At 38.3% G+C, this 20612-nt stretch overlaps 1 protein-coding gene across 8 annotated transcripts in view; it reads right to left on the minus strand.

Annotated features, from left to right (window-relative positions):
- LOC111154171 (SMAD family member 1) overlaps positions 1–20612 on the minus strand; it is a 73735-nt gene that overhangs the window by 44854 nt on the left and 8269 nt on the right. Inside the window, exon 3 of one of the 8 annotated variants that reach the window (XM_022513628.1) lies at positions 7945–8006. The exons of 6 other annotated variants lie outside the window; for them this stretch is intronic. The gene's annotated coding sequence lies outside the window, so the exon portion shown is untranslated. Of the gene's footprint in view, positions 1–897; positions 1056–7944; positions 8007–20612 lie in introns of those variants that run through there. One more of the 8 variants, XM_022513652.1, reaches the window with a different exon arrangement.

The raw sequence follows: 20612 nt of genomic DNA on the forward strand, positions 1-20612 counted from the left end.
GAAACCAAACCAGCGGGAACACCGATCATAGACTTCCAGCCTTCAGAACTGTGAAAATAAATTTCTGTTGTTTAAGCCACCCAGTCTGAGGTATTTTGTTGTGACAGCCCAAGCTAACATGTAGTATTTAGTTTACTTAAGTAGTCTTTTCTGTGAAGTAATACAATTATTCCCCTTTTACAGAAGAACAAACTGAGGCACAGTTTAAAAAGTAGTATGTTAACTGTTCTGAGATCGAAACTGTAGACACTTCAGTGCACAGAAGTCCGAGTTCTCAACAGAATTATTTACAGGCTCTAAAAATGTATTTCAAAACACACCTCAGTCAACAAAAACTGAAAACAACAGGAAAAAATATATAATAGTCTTAACATCTGTTTTTGGTTTGTTCCTCAAGTTTCTCTTATGCTAAAAAAAAAAAGTAGTTATAGTTCTATTATGTAAACATTACAACATTTTAGGGTATTTATTCAGTAAACAAGCCTGTGCCTATGGGATAGAGGAGAAGTAAGATAGGAAATTTATCGGTTTTCATTAATATGAAAGGAATGAAGCACATGAACACATACTACACCAAATTCTTTAGTCCGGTTGTCTCCTTTCAACCTTCCACTTACTCCTCACCTGACAAAAACAGGGGTGATGAGAGACCTTTAAGAGGGGATAACTGCACAAACTCCAGCTAAGATGCAGTAGAGCATGTATCCCATCAACCTCTTCCACAAAATCACTATAAAAGCTAATGAAATAAAAACAAACCAAAAAGCCCCACTTTAATTTTAAAGTCATCAAAGAGCAACCAAGGTCCTCAGGACTGGAGAGGCAAAGATGGTGACAACAGAAAAGCAATGAAGTGAGCTGAACATTCGTTCCTGCTCCTCTTCTCAAGGCACTTACCAAAACTTGTGCTATAAGTAGCAAGAAGACTGGCAGCCAAGCTGAAGGAAGCTCAGGAAGACAGGAGAGATTCCAGTAGCCTCATGGGGTGAAGACAAAACAAACAAACTGTAGTGGAGGGCCCACAAAGAAGGAGGCCCTGGTGAACACACTAGGCTTTCAGTTGGGACCCTGAAGGGGTATGCTCTAGTTTAAGGGCAAAAATGAAATGAACCAGTTTTTATATTGAAACACAGCCTGAAATCTTTTTTTTTTTTTTTAATCATCTTAATACTAGACTGGATCAAAGTAATGGGAGAAGAGGAGAAAAAAATTGTTGCAGAGGCAATATTTGTAGATACTGGTCAAGAATTTTCCAAAACTGACAATAAATATCTAGACACAGATCCAGGAAGCTCTACAAATCCCAAGAAGGAAAAATACAAAGAGATCCACAAGGTTTGATGTGTCCTCTCACACTAAAACTGCTGAAAACCTATGAGAAAAATCTTTAAAAAGACGTATTATTCTCAAATAAGTACAATAAGGCTGACAGCTGACATTCCAACAGAAACAATGGAAACAAGAAGACAATCCTCAGTGTACAAAATGTAAACAAATAACTGGTAACTCAGAATTAGTGGAAAAATCATGCAAAACTGATCGTAAAATAAATGTGTTTTCCAACATATGGAATCTGAGAGAACTGATTCAGTAGGAATTTGTAAGGCTAAAAGAAAAAGATCCCAGAAAGAAGCAAGGAGTGGCAGAAAAGAATGAAGAGCTCTAGAAGGGTAAATAAAGGTAAATCTAAATGAATACTGTATTTTACAAAATAATAACAGGAATCTCTTGTGGTTATTTAAAAAGAAGAATTAAAATGCATGACCAAAAAAAAGGCAGAAAGAGGCAAATGAAATTAGTGTTCTAAGGTCCCTGTATTACCCAGGCTGTGATAAAGCACTGAATTATTAATAAAGTTTTATCATAATAAAAAACTACTGAAAGAGGGGTACCTGGGTGGCTCAGTCGGTTAAGCTTCTGACTCTTGATTTGGCTTAGGTCATGATCTCAAGGTGATGAGATCAAGCCCTGCATCAGTCAGGCTCTGAGCTCAGCAGGAAATCTGCTTCTCTCTCTCTTTTTTTCCCTTTGCCCCTCCCCCCACTCACATGTGTGCATTCTAAAATAAATAAACCTTTTAAAAAAATAATAAAAAGGCAATAGAGAAGCTAAAAAACATGGAATTGTTTTTTTGAATATGATTAATCCAAAGAATGTAAGATGAGAGAAAATAGCTGGGACAAATAGAATACAGTAAGATTTAGATCTAATCCCAAAAGTACCATTAATTATTTAAATATAAACATTAAATATGCAAGTAAAAGACGGGTAGGGATGGATGCAGAGTACCACTTAACTGTACTGTACTTACAAGAGACACATATTAAATACAAAGGCCAGAGAAAGTCTGAAAGAAAAAGAGATACTACGCATACTCTAACCAAAAAAGCTGCCGTTAACTATCTAATCAAACAAAACAGACTTCAAAATAAGAAGTATTACCAGAGATTAAAAAAGGGACATTTCATAATTTTTAAGAGCTGATCCACCATGAATACAGCATAATCCCAAATTTTCAGGTAACAGTGTCAAAATATATAAAACAGAAACTGACAAGTAAAATGGCAAACAGACAAACAATCTTAGTGGGAGATTAATATAGTAACTGGTACAAGTCAACAAGAATCAAGAGATATAGAAGATTAACAACATATTTTAAAGAAATTTGATCCAATTCATGTACATAGATCACTGTACCCAATGACTACAGAATACATAATACTTTCAAGCACATGCAGAAGACTTACCCAAATTGACCATATAAAGATCCATGAAGCAAATCTCTACATATATCAAAACCATACAGAATACGTCTTTTGATTACAGTATAGAAATCAATAACAAAAATATTGTCCTTGAAAATAACTGTACTTAAATAACTCATGAGTCAAAGAAGAAACTACAGTGAAAATTAAAAAACACTTTTAACTTAATGATTATAAAAATACGACACATCAAAACTTGCAGGATGTGGCTTAAGCCACACTTAGAGGAAAAGTTATAGTCTTAAATGCATATATTAGGAAAGAAAGAAAGAGATGAAAACTAATGTCCTCTGTTTCACAAACGAATGAACGAATGAACCAAAAAAAAAACCCCAGTAAATTAAAGCCGAAGAAAGTGGGAAGAAATGAGAGCAGAAACTGGGGGGCCAGGGTTGGGGGGGGAACATAACAGAGAAAACCTACAAAATCAAATTTGCTTCTCTGAAAATACTAATAAAACTGGCTAACCCCCTAGCAAAACTGGTCAATAAAGGAGAAGGCACAAATTACCAACAACAGGAATAAAAGGGGAAAATCATCACTGATCCTCAGAAGTTAAAAAGGAAAGGATTATGAATAACTGTCACAGCAAACTGTGCATCTCCGCAGTGACTCTGTGGTAAGTCTGCATGTCTGTGTTTCCCACTACAGGAAAGTGACTGAGGAATTCCATCTTACTTCTCTTCCTATCTTTAGAGCCCAGCACTGCACCTGGCACACAGCAGATCCTCAATAAATGTTTGTATAATTTAGCTCCCTGAAGAAATCAGAAGGCCAAGGGTGGAACTTCAACTTTACTCAATAAAATATGAATAAAAAAAAATAAAAAGACACATTCAATGGGCTGTAAGGAGTCCATTGTTTCCTTTCTTAATGTAAAGAGTTTTACCCAAATTTACCAGTCCTTTCAAAGCTGGCATTACTTTCATTTAACGGAAAAGGAAAGAGAAAACAAATCCATGCCACTATAAAAGTCACACTTGGTCAAAGTGTACCTTCTGAAGTAATCATTTACTTTTAGGTTAGCTTTGCAAAAGAACAAGACGATGACTTCTTTCTAGTCCTCTAGTAACAAATTACAAAGGGAATTTCTTTGTATTCTATATAGCCTTTTCTTCTACTCTAATAACTACTTTTTTATATTTTAGCCAATGATTTTCAAATAGAAGGGATGAGTGTCTATCAAAATCACCCGGGGCTATTTCAATCTCTGTCAGAGATGGGTTAGTTGTACAAGGCAAATATGCTGGGGGGAGGGGGGCGGCAGTGGGGGGAGATTAAGAACCACCATTTCAGACCCTCGTTGTCACTGTTCAAATTGACATTCACTCAACAAAGCTGTAGTGAGTGCTTGCTAAGTGCTTAGTTGCTGTACACAGGGGACAAGGGCAAAAATGTCTATATCCTGAAGGACAAGCTAAGGGAAGAGTGAGTGAGCAAACAACTAACTCTCACTGGGGCAAGCTGGTGTTCCTGCAAGCTACCACTAAAGGCTGGGGCGGGCTGAGAAGTGTTAGGCCATCTCCAGGGCCTTGTCCGGAAGGAATGTGTGACTGTACCAAGGTCGACCACGAGCACAGGAGTAGAAGAGGAGGCCCATGGACTGTGCATTTGCCCACCATGAACTAACTACAACACTGTATGATAAAAGCTCTAAAGCAAGTATAAACAATAATATATACAAGGAGAGGAAAAGAGAACAACGAATTCCACAGATTTCAGGAAGTTTTCCCAAAAAGGTAATATTGGACAGGTCTTACAGGATGAGCAGAATTGTATGAAACAATGGACCTAACATTTTGAAGTATCACCACATGACAGACACTGCTCCAAGTGCCTTCCGTCTCCTAACTAGTTTAACCTTTGCAACAAACTCTCTGAATAAACACTATCATTTCCCCCACTCTACAGGTCAGGAAAGTGAAATATGGAAAAGTTCAATCATCTGTCCAAAGCTGACATACACAGCCATGTGTCAGAGTCAGGGTTGGAACCCACATTGTCTGGCTCTAGAGCCTCAATTTTTCAACCACTTGTTTCAACTGTTAGTTCTCCCAGACACAAGACAAAAATGCAGGGGTTCAAGGTGGCTGTGATGACACAAGGCTGCTAAGAAGGGCAGGGGCAAGACCATGAAGGGCCTGTGATGCATCTTATCCTGCAGACAAGCGGAAGGTTTAGCATCAGAGCACTGCTGCGGTTAGCTCTATGATTCAGAAACAGTTACGGTGACAGCCTCAATACAGGAAACCTTCTCCAAAAAGAGAACAAAAACTCTAAAACACTGTACAAGCCAGCTGGAGGATGCATGTCCTGATGCCACTCACAAAAATCAGTGGCAAGATCAAAAACCTTTACGTATAAATGTGCGTAGATGAAACAAAATGAGGACCGATGACTAATTTCTGCCTACTTGAGTTAAGCAATTTTTTTTATATACAAGTCAAACAAGCCACCTACCTCCCCATCAGGAACTCAAATGAGTCCATGATACTATGGCCTTGGCAAGACAACTCATTTTCTGCTGCCCCTTTTTGTACTTCCTGCTTTAGTTTATGTCAAAAGCTAAGTGGCCTTATCAGTTTAAAGTGCAAAATAAAAACATGAGTCAGCAAACAGAGATTTCCTTCCCTCTTCTCCAAATACAAACATTTCACACTGACACACACACACACACACACACACACACACACACAGCATTCATCTAGTAAAGAACCCTCCAGAAGCCTTAAAAATGCTATCTTTTTCTAATAACTTCACTTTTATAAACTTATTCTAAGGAAAGATTCTGAACTAGAATGGTAAAAGGTTTTTGCACAGAGATTTTCATCAAAGCATTATCTATTTTAGGGGGAAGAGAGTAATATCCAGTAACTGGAAAACAGGTAAGCCATGATACAATCCACTCAATAGATTTATTATGTAGCCCTTACAAAAATATGTTCATAAAAGCTATGTAATAACTTGTAAAAAACCTCAAGCACAACACAAAATGGTATACACAGCATGAAAAACAACATAAATATACCCAAATACCAACAGTGGCTGGGTTTGGAAGGTTAGTAATGTCTCTCTCCCCCCTACTTTTCTAAACTTTTCAAACATAATGGAAAACTTTAACTTCTGAATTTTAAAAAAGCCTCTATATGCAAATATTTGCAAATTACAAAAAACAAAAATCAATTTCATGAGGTCAAGCTATATAATCTCTAATTCTAAAGACTTAGAGCATGATCTGATTTTGGAAGTAATAAAAATACAGTTTAAAGCAGGGTTCTAAATTCGAAACTTTTTCCTATGGGAAAATCCTTCCCTATGGGAAGGATTTCCATTAGCATTGCCAGAGGCCAAGTGAGAAAAATACTCTTATAATATTCCATTTGACTGGGCTATTTAATTTTGCAACCTATGTGCTATTCCTTAATGTTAAAAGGAAAAAGGGAAAAAAATTTAAAATACCTTTAACTGCTGTGTAACTTGCTTTATATTTAAAGGAAACCTAATTAGCCAATTGCACAACAATGGACATTTTCTTCATCCTGGCCTCATCTAGTAAAGAAACCTGTAATTATCCAACTGTGTGAATAAAAACAAAATACACTATCTGGTGTTCAATACCATTTAGATCCCAGATTCCCACAGAGAATTTTATAAAAGAATTATCCTAATTTGTATCTGAAAATACATTTTAAAAAAGGGCAGAGAGAGGGTAGCTACCAAGTGGTACAAACCAAGTACCTTTATAAGTGTATGAAAGAGAAAGGAGACAGATCAGGACCAAATTAAATGCCCTCTGTAGCTTCAGACCAGTAAGGCTTATAATTGTTGCACTGGCATGAAATTCGATGAAGGAGACAAAATAAATGACTCCATTAAATATTGAGGGAATAATTAAATTATTCAATAAAATAAATATAAAATATAGGCTCCAAAAAGTGACTGGGGAAAAAAAAAATCAAAGACTCCTGGTATCTTAAAAAAGTAACTGACAGAAGATAAATGGTCTATTCTCAATGAAGCAAGCAAGTCGCTTTTTTTCCCACTTGTTCTTTGGTTCATTACTCTGTCTTAACGCTAACAGTAAAACAGCATGGCATAAAGATCAAAAGACTTAAGGAACTAAAAGCACAGGGTATTGATTAACGTCACTTTGGAACTGTTTAACAGTTGGATAAGTTAAGAAAAAAGACAATTCTACAAAAATTAATCTTCCCATAAAAATGTTGGAACCATTTTTTAGGAAATAAGTATTTCCAAGGTAACAAAATAAACTGTGCATATTTCCTGATGTATGCCACTAGCTTTCTTCTTCAACAGATGATCTTTGTGAATAAGCAGGAAAAGTTAAGACTTAAGCTCCCAAAGTAGAGCTATACTGGGGCTTCAGAGAAATCGTAAGCCAGCTATATGATTTTTGCAGTGCAATCGTTTTTGTATCTAAAATGTTTCAACATATACCAACATATACCATGGAGATGTAAAATCTACAGAGATGTGTTGTATAAAGTAACTGGTGGCAATATTAGTACTATGTAAAGGTATCTGTCATCTATTCCATTTTAAATAGGATTCAATGCCTGGTAAGAACTCTTGCCTCCACTGAGATGCCTGGCTAAATTAAAACATCAAAAAGGGCCAAAAAGTGTATGTGACAGTGGATCTGTAATGTAACTTTGCTTTACTCCATTTTGTTTTTTAGCCTACTTGATTTCATCTGGGTACCCAAGTCAACTGTATACTTTTACCAAAGGCCAAACTGCCAAAACAGATCATGATTCTCAAGAAGAATAAAACCAAGATAACCTAAAAACTCCTGACCCTCAGAGAAACCACAGAATCAAAAGAAGAGCAGACACTACAGATTAAGGTTAAAAATACTTAAAAAGATGAAGGTTGCAAAGAAAAATATTCCAGAGATTCAATGCCAATAAATATTTTAAAACATAAAGAGCAATCCATCATTAAGCCAAGAATTACAATGAGCTTTGTTGGTTAAGAGCAAGATGGAAAATTCAGAAAATGGCAGGAGAAAGGGGGAGTAAAGGGAGGGGATCATAACCATATTCATTAGACCTAGTAAAATTAGGCTATGGGGTCAAAAGTCCTGAAGAACGGGGATCTTCTAAACTTTTGATAAAATTAAATGACTTCAAAGTGGAACAGCAGACAATCCACATACTGGCTTAGGAGCGCTGAAATACACTCGTATCTCTGGATGGAACACAATCCTATGAACAGTACCTGTGAAAAATAGTAATGAGCACAGGTGAGGATAGTATTCTGGAACAAGCAAAACACAGCCATAAGGGGTATCAACTCTCAACAGTTCCTAACAAAAGCATAAAAGACTGTCAGACAGTTCCTTAAGGAAAATGATACATCTTTATCCACTCTCAAGGCAGACAGGAAAAAAAAATGTTTAAATTTGCCATACAAGTATAATGCCATTACAATGAGTATCAGGAGAGATGGGTTATCTCTAGCAATTTTGGTCTCAGACAAATACCCCAAAGTTACAATGCTCTGTGATCTGGTTTCAACAAATAATAGTCTGCTCAAATGTTTCATTTCTCCAGCTTCTCCAACTAGGAACTAACTTCATTTTGAGATACTTGAACTGTAGGAGAAAACAGGTGAAGTGTCTCTGCGTTTCTTTTTCCTGTTTTAAAATAGCAGTTAGCCCTCGACTTTCAATTTCAAACAGTCAAATGTAGCTAAATAAAACCACTAACCAAAACAAGGGGGGAAAAATCCTAGAAGAAGAAGAAAATGCGGGTGAATAACTCTCTCCAACTTTCACAGATTCAAAAGCACTTTTTAAGCCACCTCTTTCACTGCCGGGAAGTCCGGCTAAAAGGAACTCTACTGCAACTGGGTCCTCAGAAAAAGAAAATGTACTTAAATTCCTGCACAAGAAAGTGATATGAAGATCCACTGCAGATCACAGAAGAAATCTGCCGGTCTTAGATCAAAGCAGCAGCAAAGTCCCGCCATTACAAACACCCAGAAGTCAAATTTCACGTTCCTCAGCCTCTTATTATTAAGCCTTGCTTTGGTTACTTGCAAACATTTCCCGACTTTCTAAACGTGTAATTAATGACATGGACTAGTTTGCCATTTTTTCAGAGATTAATTTCCAGATATGGAGGAGTGAAGATGGGATGGAGGATAAGCTCTTGAAAGCCTATTTTTAGTAGTAATGCAATTACGCAGGTACTACACCACCTTAAAAACACATAAGCTAACAGCCAGTTTCCCCGTCTCTCAGGTGTGACTTAACAGATCTGCCAACAAGAGCTGCCATGTGGTCTCTCCATAGTGTTAACTGAGTGGAACCTGGAATCAAAAAGGAAAGTAGTAACACATAGACTTTGAATAGCAGCTTCCCACTTCCCACTGGTAAGTTCATTGCAAGCTGTGATTTCGGCCAGGTAATTTCAAAAGTAGCATCCCCTTGATGAAAATGAAGCAAGGTATTTATGGATGTCACAATGACATGAGACTCTGAAGAGGACAGGACTCTAGTTTACATACTCAGGTGTGCCAAGTATACTATTCAGTACATCTCCACTGTGTTAGAAAATTCTTGAAGATAAGAATGCTCTCTGATTCTGTTCTGCATATACAAGTCCTTCCCTCCTGACAAACCGGGGCTGCTTATAGGACAACTGGTCAATTATCCTTAGTAACAGAGACTCTCCAGAGGATAACAAGTGTTGGCTCTGTTTAGTTTCATCAGATCATTACTTGTTAAGTAGGTTGAAGGCACTTAGTTTTCTGACTGTCCTCAACTTCAACAAACAAATTTGGCTTATTTGTACATCTCCTTGTCACTTATTTAATCCCATGGAATCCCTGTTGTCAAATTCATGCTTGTAACAGAAGACTGTTCTTCGGTTCATGGTTGTCTTTCAAGATACCCAGATCCTAATTACCCCCACCCTGATAAATTTCACCTGCATCCACCTCAGCTCAAAGGCTGGACAGTCACTTGGCCTGCAAGTGCTCACCCCTTAAACACAGGAGATTAAAGACCAGAGGCATTTTAAACTTTAATTTTGTTGAGTACAAGAAGAAAAACTCTACCATAGTCGTCTCTTGGAAAAAAGAAAAATACTCTGAGTCACTGTTAACATAGAACAGCAATTTCACGGCTTGCAAAGAATGCTAAATGTGGTAAATTCCCATAAGTGGTCAGTTATGCATGATTCATCAATAACAAATGAGCAAAATTATTCTAATTGCATTATCACCTTATGGAAGCATTATACTGAGGTTTTTTTTTTTTTACAAAAATCTTGATTTCTACAGCAATCCTTTAAGCTATATAGCATTACTTCAATTTTATTAATAAGCCTGAGAATCAAAAGTAACTTTCTCAACACCATATTCTAGGTAAGTGGTAGATCTATATTTTAAACTGATAACTACGCAGAACAGGTGCTAGAGTCCATTAATTCACGTTTTTAAAAAAAGTAGTTCAAGTGCCAAATTCACAGATAAAAATGGAGAAGTCTAGAGAGGAAAAAAAACTGCCCTGTTTAAAAAAAAAAAAAAAATCCTGCTGTATTTCATTTTTTGGAACATATTTCTCCTTCCCCACTGATCTCACAGGTGCTGTTTATGACAACACACACATCTGTAGGGGTGAGCTGACATACACAAGTAGGACAGCCTGAACCCTCTCCCTATATTTAGATCCTTCTGCTCAGCTCTTAATTGAATAATTTAATCAGGACCCTCTAGAAGGGAAACACATCCATATTCATCACAGGCATCAAAGGAAACATCTTTACAAGTTATATCCTTTTACAAACCAACATATGGTCTCACGCCATTCTCCCAATTGTTGAACTCCTCCTCTGGGAAGAGCATGGAATTTTATTTCTTTTTATCACTTGAAAAAATCACTTCCCTCCTAATTCAGTAAAACTGGGTGGAGGCCACTTCCTCCACAGGTGAGAGAAATAAAACTTGTTGATCTGTCATTGTCAGGAATTTTAAAGTTAACTATTTATTCTATGTACTTTCAAAATAGAAACAAAAGGCAGACTAAGTCCAAAATAAGAAATCAGGCACATGTCCCACACTTTTAAATAAAACCCCTACAATTTTTCTGTCACCATAAGAGGTTTCTAAATGAGAAAACAAGAGCCCTTCACTTGGAGTGAAAAGAGGTAGGCTGGAACGGCAGCTCATACTTAGAAGCTGTACTCTGAAAAAAACACCTCTCTGAGCTTCAGTGTGCTTTTCCACAAAATTCTGATTCCACCACCTAGTCTGCTGGGGTGTTACAAGGCACAAATATGAACATGCAAAACTGATTTGAAAATTACAACATGCTGAAAAATGTAATATATTTTATTAATACAACAGTTTCACAAATAAGGAACTTAATTTGAATACTCTGTACATACAAAAAAACCCGAAGTTTCTGTCCTAGTTTTGTCTGTTCCATCAAGTTCTAACTTTATAAGAAAGAGAGACAGAGGGAGGGTGGGAGCAGGGAGAGAAAAGCACTAGGGACATGGCACTGAACAATAGAGACAAAAGGCATATTTTTAAAAGTCTGTACCTTCATGAGACCTACATTCCAGTGATCAGGGAAGGCCACACGAAGAGGGTGACATTTGAAGAGAGGACTAGAAAGGTGATGGGTGGAGCCACAGGGACAAGTGAGGCAGCTCACTGCACAAGGGGACAGAGGCAAGGGGCAGGCGTGAGAGCGGAAGTGGACCAGATAACGGGAGCAGACACACAGGGAGCCCACACGGGGAGCCACTCAGGGACGTCCCAGCCTGCACTGTGAACAGAGCTGGGGACCACATGGGAGATGTGAGCAGAGCTTGACAGGATGACCATGGGTTGCCCCTGAAAGAATGGAACCTGGAAGTAGCAGGAGTGGTGATGGTTGTAGTAGTAGCACCAGCAAGAACAAGGGGGACCAATTAGGAAGCTACGGCAATTGTGGTTTGAGAGGGTCAAAGGTTTGGATCAGTGTGGCAGAAAAGATCCTGGATATCTTCTGAAGGTATGGCCATGAACAAATACACTTCATTGCTAAAGTAAACAAAGAAAACAACCATAAAATTGTAGAAATCGGTTTAATTTTTAGACTTGCAAAATCCCATGTTATGGAACTCTGAGGAGGAGTGTCTGAGGTGGGGTCAAAGGTCACTGGAGAAGCAGTCCAAGAACTATCACAGGAACAGCAGGGAGGGAGGAACGACTGGAAACTAAAATCTCTAGGGAATTAAAGTAGATGATGGGGACCGGACCGGAAAGCACTAATAAGGAAGGAAAGTGAGAGGTGCAATCTGACATGATATTCAAAGCTGGGTGTTTCTTTCTTTTTTTTCTTTTTTTTTTTTTTTAAAGATTTTATTTATTCATTTGACACAGAGAGAGAGGTCACAAGTAGGCAGAGCAGCAGGCAGAGACAGAGGGGGAAGCAGGCTCCTGCCAAGCAGAGAGCCCAATGCGGGGCTCAATCCCAGGACCCTGAGATCATGACCGGAGCCGAAGGCAGAGGCCCAACCCACTGAGCCACGCAGGCGCCCCAAAGCTGGGTGTTTCTATGGAGGATGGAAGAACAGTGTGGTGGTGGCAATGAACAGGAGCCGCCTTCCATGCACCATGGTACGAAGGCTGGGAGAGAGAACAGCCACGCCTTGAGACAGCTGCAAGGGAAGCAACATCCTCAGATGAACATACACAAACATATTCCTGTTCTAAATAACCCAGATGTCTAACAATAATGGAATAATTAAATAAATTATGATACATCTGACAATGACGTAATTGTTAAAAAAGAAAAAAAGACAGACTTCCATGTCTAACAGTTCCAGAAAGAAAAACCATACCATTAACTGTTCAGTTAGAAAAAAGTTGCAGACCAATATATACAGTATGGTTCCATTTCAAAAACACAAATAGAAACAAAAACTGTACAGGTATAACATAGGTATATTTTTAAAGGCTGGAAAGAAATGCACAAAACCAAGTAAGTGGTTCCCTCTGGAACTGAGCTGGAAGGAGGGGAGTGCAGAACATTTTTACTTATAACTAATTATAATGTTTTCAATTTTAAAACCCCAATAATAAAAATAAATAAAAACTAAAGAGGGTAACATTATTCTACATTGCTCTGTAAGACAGTATTATGACCAAGAGGTGGCAAGATATATCTTTTAATAAAGGAAAACATAATTGAAAGTGTTTCTGCACAGAGTGGAAATATCATTGCACTGGGATTTTTAAGAGAAATCTATTCCTGTATACAGAGTTGGAATATATGACTTAAGTCCAGGTGAACAGGATATGGATGGGAATGCACTTTTTTATTAAGCAATTCAGCCATATGATCAAAAAATTCAATTTTACAAAATGCATATTATAACAAAAAATAATTTTTCTTCCCATTCTAGTCCCATAGTCCCCTTTCCATTAATAATTCAAATATCCTTCAAACTTTTCAATGCATGAACTTCTCCCCCCCTCCCCAAAATTTTGTATTACTCAAATATCTTCAAAAGCAATTTGGTCCTGTCACTTTTCCAGTACATAAATCTATTACTTGGAAGAGTGAAATAATTTATAAAAATCAAAGTTTACACAATCACTGAAACAAACACTGACATTAGCCAGATTTCACTCTCCTCCACATGACCATCAATGACAGCCTGTTTTCGATCTGCCAAAAACTAGACGGACTTAGAAAGTCTGCTTGGTCACCTTGGAGAAAAAACTGAACAAAACAGTAGCAGCCCTCTTCTAGAATAGGGCAAGCTCCCTCCTGCTAAGAGCTAAAAGAAGCAAATGCAACATCTCCCACTGAGTTAAAGGGAAAATGCTTTAGATATAAGCAAGCATAACCTACAGAAATAGATGAGCGCTGTACTGTAAGTGCAGCTTTCTCTGCCTCAGTCACATGTTCAGTCCGGTCCTATCCGTGAACTTTTCCACAGGGACTTAGTTATTAGTCAGAATGGAAACACCTAGTGAAGCTCTCAGAAGGCTTCAGAACCCAAATTCTCCTCCTTTAGACATTCAACTACTAAGAGAACTTTAGTTTTCACTAATTCACAACTTAATTGAATAAATTCTTTAAGCGCTTACCACCAACATAAACCTGCAGTAGAAAGAAAATGAGTATGGTACACTTCCCACCACCACCAAGCTTAGAGTTAGGAAGTATGTCAGTGAGAGAAGGGAGAAACATCCTACAAGGACGACTGTGTTAAGAGCCACACAACATTTATCCAAGGGGCAATACACATACAGGGAGAATGGCCAACAAATGTATGCTGTTTTCTTTGCCATGACTACATCTCTCACGCATCCTGGGCTTTGTTACCTACCATGCAATAAAAATACAAATTGAGTTCAACTGACTGTCAAGCAGTCACATCAGTAGGAACAATAAAATGGATAATCCAAAGCAGCCTTAATAGAAATTAACCTCTGTAGACATTTCTCCAAAGAAGACATACAGATGGCCAAGGGGCCCATGAAAAGATGCTCAACATCACTAAGCATCAAGGAAATGCAAATCAAACCACAATCAGATATCACCTAACACCAGTTAGAATGGCTTTTATCAAAAAATTGTCGGGACGCCTGGGTGGCTCAGTTGGTTAAGCAGCTGCCTTCGGCTCAGGTCATGATCCCAGCGTCCTGGGATCTAGTCCCACATCGGGCTCCTTGCTCATCAGGGAGCCTGCTTCTCCCTCTGCCTCTGCCTGCCATTCTATCTGCCTGTGCTTGCTCTCTCTCCCTCTCTCTCTCTGGCAAATAAATAAATAAAATCTTTAAAAAAAAAAAAAATTGTCAAGACGGCAAGAAACAACAATTTTTGGTGAGGATATGGAGAAAAAGGAACGCTTGTGCACTGTTGATGGGAATGTAAATTGGTGTAGCCCCTATGGAAAAGAGCATGGAGTTTCCTCAAAAAATTAAAAATAAAAATACCATGTGTTCCAGGAATTCTATTACGGAGTACCTACCTGAAGAAAATGAAGACACTAATTCAAAAAGATATATGCATCCTTACGTGCACTGAAGCATTATTTACAATAGCCGAGATATGGAAGCAACCTGTGTCCAATTACAGATGAATGGAAAGAGGATGTGGTACACACATACACACACGCACACGCAAACACGCACAGAAATACTACACAGTCATAAGAAAAGAATGAAATCTTGCCATTTGTGACAACACAGATAGCCCTTCAGGATATTATCCCAAGTGAAATAAGCCAGCTGGAGAAAGACAAATACCACAAGATGTCACTTATGTGCAGAATTCTAAAAACAAAACAAAACAAAACAAAACCCAGACTCACAGACATACAGAATAGACTGGTAGTTGCCAAAAGGGAGAGAGGCTGGGGGAAGGGGGCAAAATGGGTGAAAGGCTCTAAGAAGTCCAGACTTCCACTTATAAAACAAACAAATCATGAGGATGTAATATACAGCATGACAGATACAGTCAATAATATAGTATTAACTTTTTAAGGTGACAGATGGTAACCAGGCTTATTGTGGTGATCATTCACAATGTATACAAATGTCGAATCACTATGTTGTATATCTGAAGCTAACATAATATTGTACATCAATTATATCGCAATGAATTTTTTAAAAATTAACCTGTTTTTGGAATGTATGATGCTCTTTCAAAGAAAGATTTTATGTCTGTATCAGTTTGTTTACAATATTAAATACGGATATTGTTTACACTAGTATTTTATACCCTGAGAACACAGCAAATTCTCAAGACACGCCTGTTCAAGATTCAAATACTGCTGTAGAAAAATCTGTAAGTGGGTGATGCAGTCAGTTAACTAGAATGGTTTTATTATATTATAAACACTTACAAAAGCAAACAAATTTTATCATATAAATCTTTCCTTCTCTTGAAATTCTTACTGTAGACAAGAAACAGCCTTCATTGAACATCTGAAACACACCAATTGGAAGACTCAACAAACTCTCATCACCATCATGACCAACTTCAAAGACAGGGAGTTGTCACACACGTGGTTCAATGGATGCCATCATAGGAGCACATCTATGGTCTCCACCAATTTCCAGCAGAGCTCAGGTATTCAACAAGAATCAAAAATCATCCTCAGATATACCAGCACCACAATCACCACCACCACTCGCAGTGAAACACCAACTGCTGTTCTGACACCTTATACCTATTGACTCCTGTAATCCTTACAAGAATCCTGAAAGGACTATTTCAGAGATGATGAAGCAGAGGTATAGAAAGGCTAAGGAGTTTGCCAAGGCAACCAGTCCACCACCCTGCCCCTCCTAAATAACCTCCTCCCGGGTCTCATGCATAAAGCAGAAGGACAGGTAAGCAGGGATTTGTTCATAATTTTATTTTAATCCCTCCAATCCTTCCCTTCCCAACTTATTTTTATTTTTGTTGTTCTTTCCTTCTTGATAACTTCCCACTTTCCTAGAATATGGGAAAAACCAAGAATTTTATCAGGGCAGCAATGACAAAATTAAGTTCATTTTAACCTAAAGAGGGCAAAATAAGGACAAGAAGTCATAAGCTATAACAAGACATAAGGAAATTGCACCATGACTTCACACCAACAGACCATGTATGTGTTCAACTCTTAATATTCTTTTCTCATAAGTCAGTGGAACATTAAAATTAAGCTCCTTTTAAGAAATGCTTTTTCTTTATATTCCCACTGATTATTCTTAGGTTCTTCACCAAAAACATAAACAGATCAAAACAAAATTACTGGCTTATTTTTTTAAGTTAATACTTTTCCACTCAAGCAAATGTAGAGATGGATAAAATTTTAAGTATCCATAAAATATTAAAATATTCCTTCTAATGGCTAATACACAGCTGACAGTCACAATATTATCTACACATAACGACAAAAACTAATAGTCTGAACTCTGGGTTCAGTGGGTGAGGGAATGAGCAACAGGGGGAAGATAAAGCAAACCGTGTACTGGTATGGCAGAAACATCGGCTGGGGGTACCACGGCTTCAAACTTTACCTGCCTTCTAAACCCCCTCTTCATGCTCTTCAGCAGGGTCTCTCAGCCTTAGCATCATGGACTGTCAACAGGATCGATGCCCTCTACCTACTGGATGCTGGTAGAATCACTCTTGTCCTGCCTCCCCTTCTTGTGACAACCCAAAATTTCTCCAGACCTTGGCAGATGAACTGCTGCTCTACTCTTCTACACTTTTCCTCCCCTTTTCTCCTTGTAGTCTAAGTGCTTCAGGCCTCAACACCTCTTTTTAGCTCCACTTCTAGACACTAGGACACAAGGAATTACTGATCTCTTCAAGGACGGACAAGAAAAGAGGTCAAGCACACATATCCTTTTTTCCTCTCTCTTCTTCTCCTCAAACAAAAAAAAGCAGAAACAGGAGAGCCTGGGTGTTTCAGTTGGTGGAGTGTCTGACCCTTGATTTCAGCCTGGGATATAATCTCAGGGTTCTGGGATTGAGCCATGGCCGTGTTCAGCAGGGAGTCTCCTTGAGATTCTCTCTCTCCCTCTGCCCCTGTCCCCACTTGTGCACGCACACTCTAATATAAATAAATAAATCTTTAAAAAAAAAAAAAAAGGGGCAGGAACAGAACAATCAATTATCAGAATTAACCAGTATGGCTTGAGCACCTACGACAGGTATCATACAGGGCCAAGTGCTGCTAGGTATAAAAGACATAGTTCATACCCACAACGAACTTTAATCAAAATGAAAAAATTCACTCATCAAGTACCTACTGTGTGTCAGGCCAGAAGTTCTTAATGCTGGTGGACATTAAACTTGCCTGTAATAATTGTATAAAAGCTCTCCACCATAACCCTTGAATAGAATCCCCTAGCAGCAGGCCCATGGATTTCTGCAGCAGTTGTTCAAAGGATTTTGATGGACAGGCCGGGGAGGACAATCGTGCAATCATAAAGACACTACCCCTTAACCCCAAATAACTCAGTCTAAAGGGGTAATAAGATAACCATAATAAAGGCTATTAAAACAAAAGCTAGACTAGACAAGCTGATTTGTACTGATCATCAAAGTTACAAGATTTTTAGTGCAAGTTGAACATTTACGGCCACTGGTTTGACCTTGTCAACTGTACAGGACATGCCTTATGAAGTAAACACACTTCAAAACCACAGAAGGGCAGGAAGCAAGAGCTCTACCAACTGCATCAGCTTTCTTTCTCAATATCTCAATTTTAAAGGCTATCCCAGTTATAAGAGAAACATCTTCAAACTAGAAGGAATATGTAACATTAGTAATGCTGCTTGTTATTTAACTTTTTTTTTGTGGTCTCCTCTTACTGATAAGATTGCTTCTTGGAGGCAGAAACTGAAGTATACATTTCTCTGACCCTCCCCCAGATACAGCAGACACCCAGTGGGGTGTACAAGTCACTAGCTGAAATGATTCATTTGGGCTTAACACAAGGCAGAACCCCACAGTGAGGATGTACCTTCTTAAAGGAGCCCTTCCCAAAATATAATCAACATCTCAGCCTGCACAATTTGACAAAACTCTTCAGTGTTTAAATGCAAACAAATGCTACAAATACAGTTTGTGTGCCAATCATATGAATGTTAATCAAGTTAATTTTGTTCACAGTTAACAGGAAAACATTTAAAACCAATCAAACATTCCCTCAAGCTCGAACAGACTAAATGGAAATCCTGAGCACACAAACAAGAACACAAGGAAAATAAAGACAGTGTTATTAATCATGCCAGACTGCAAAGCCAGCAACGGACAAGAAGCAAAACAGGAAGCTGTAACAGATGAGACGGCAGGCCATATACAATCTGCCACCCTGGGTTCCAGCAGGGGCTAAATGCTAACACAACATGTGCTGCCTTATTATTCCCCTTCACGAAAATCTACAGTCTCTGATAAAATTAAGACCCGTTTTCCAGCAGGGAGTGGTCACCTTCCCTCTCCCGCTCAGCTTTTAGAGAGTCTGAGGCTAACCAAGGCATATCAGCTCAGGGTTCCTACCCACAGTCACTCAGAAAAACGGAGGGAATGGGTACCAGGCCAAGTGGTATCTGTAAGTGACATTTCAAAGTCTTCCCCCACCAACTCTGAAATGTTCACAGATCATCTAAGGGGTGCCTGGCCAGCTCAGTCGTAGAGCATGAGATTCTTAATATTGGGATTGTGAGGTCAAGCCCCACACTGGGTGTAGAGATGACTTAAAAAAATAAAAAATCTAAAAGAAAGGAGATGGTGAAGCAGAAAATGGTGACAGATAATTTTACTCTGTCTAGCAACTCAGTAAGAACTCCCTTAATGCCGAGGTAAGACTGAGTATGCTTCAGTCAGGTATGGACCTCAGCCACAAACAGCGGATGCCTCCCTTATGGACAGCCCATGAGAAGCCTTTTTTTAACACCCATGAGCACTGTTATCCTTAAGAGAAAATCTGGGAAAGTAAATGCTAATGCCTTTTTAAATTATTTTCATTTTCTAAGAATTTCCACTATATGAGAGGACTTTTCTCACTTTAATACCTTACAAACTATTCCATTTCAATAATCAAAACCATATTCCAAGACCACCACCGTGTCTCCTATGAATAAGAAAATGACACTGTAAACAGAATCTAATGCTGCAACCCAGGCAGGAGAGAAAGAGGCCCATTTCGTCATACTCTATGAAGTACTGGTGCCTCTCAGGTTCATCAATCACGTCAGTTGACTGAGAAACTGCATATAAATGATAATCCCTAACGGGCTGGGAACACCTCACCTTCTTCCCAGACTCTGACCCCAAAATCATGTCATGGAGAGGAGCAGAGTATGATCAAGGAAATAAGATGGAGAAGCCCTGTCTCTTGTGACTCTGGCTTATATATACCATGTACCTCCCAGTAACTCCGGCTTTGCTTAGGCACAGCTGGGAAATTCTAGCTTCAGCGACAAAAACCTAGCTTAACACAATAAAGTAAAAGACATCATCCCTATTCCAGTGAGGAATCTGACCAGGACACAGGAGAACATTTTTTATTAATAGCTAGCATTTCGTGTATTTTTTAATTGTCTGTTCATGTCCTTTACCAATCTTGTTTTTCAGGGGTACTATTTTCCTATTGATTTTAGAAGTTTCTTACATAGAAAAATAACTTGCTGCAAAGATGTTACCTAAAAGGTAGTTACTTGTAAGTCCATGTTTAGCTATTTGCGTGCATTTGGCCACATAAATGCTGTCAAATCTATAAAATTTTTCTTTATGGTTTCTGCCTTCCACATTTGAAAGAGCTCTACAGCTGGCTATTAATTACCCCCTCCTATCTCTTGATGAAATGGCATAAATCAATCTCCCCCTTTCCTTCTGACACTATGACAAGAATCCATGCCAGAATCCTACACTGAGTGTGTATTACTCCACTGGAGGAAAAAAAAAAAAAGTAACACTAATGAATGCTATAAAAAAAGCCACAGATAAATTTGAATACTTATCTTTAAAAGCTCTGGACAATTTAAGTAACTTCTTTAAATCATTAAAGGGCATCCTTCTTAGCTCAATTACTGTATTTTTCTCAAAAACCTTTATCTACAATTGTCAGGGAAATGCTCCATCTACAAATTCCCAAACTTGATATTTCACAATTTCATTACCAGGATTCCCATTGCTTAACTGTTCTCAATTCATTTAAGTCCATTAGACTTCTTATAACCTATGACCCCTTATCTAGATTAGATTCCATATTGCTCTCATTAACATTCTAGACTCTACAATCACATTGATTTTTAAAAATAGCTAGCGTTTTCTGCATGTTTACTATGCACCAAATCCTATGCTGAGCATAA

The sequence above is a fragment of the Enhydra lutris genome, unplaced genomic scaffold (genome assembly GCF_002288905.1).
Source record: "Enhydra lutris kenyoni isolate GAN:26980312 unplaced genomic scaffold, ASM228890v2 scaffoldscaffold3, whole genome shotgun sequence".
In the NCBI taxonomy this organism is placed as follows: Eukaryota; Metazoa; Chordata; class Mammalia; order Carnivora; family Mustelidae; genus Enhydra; species Enhydra lutris.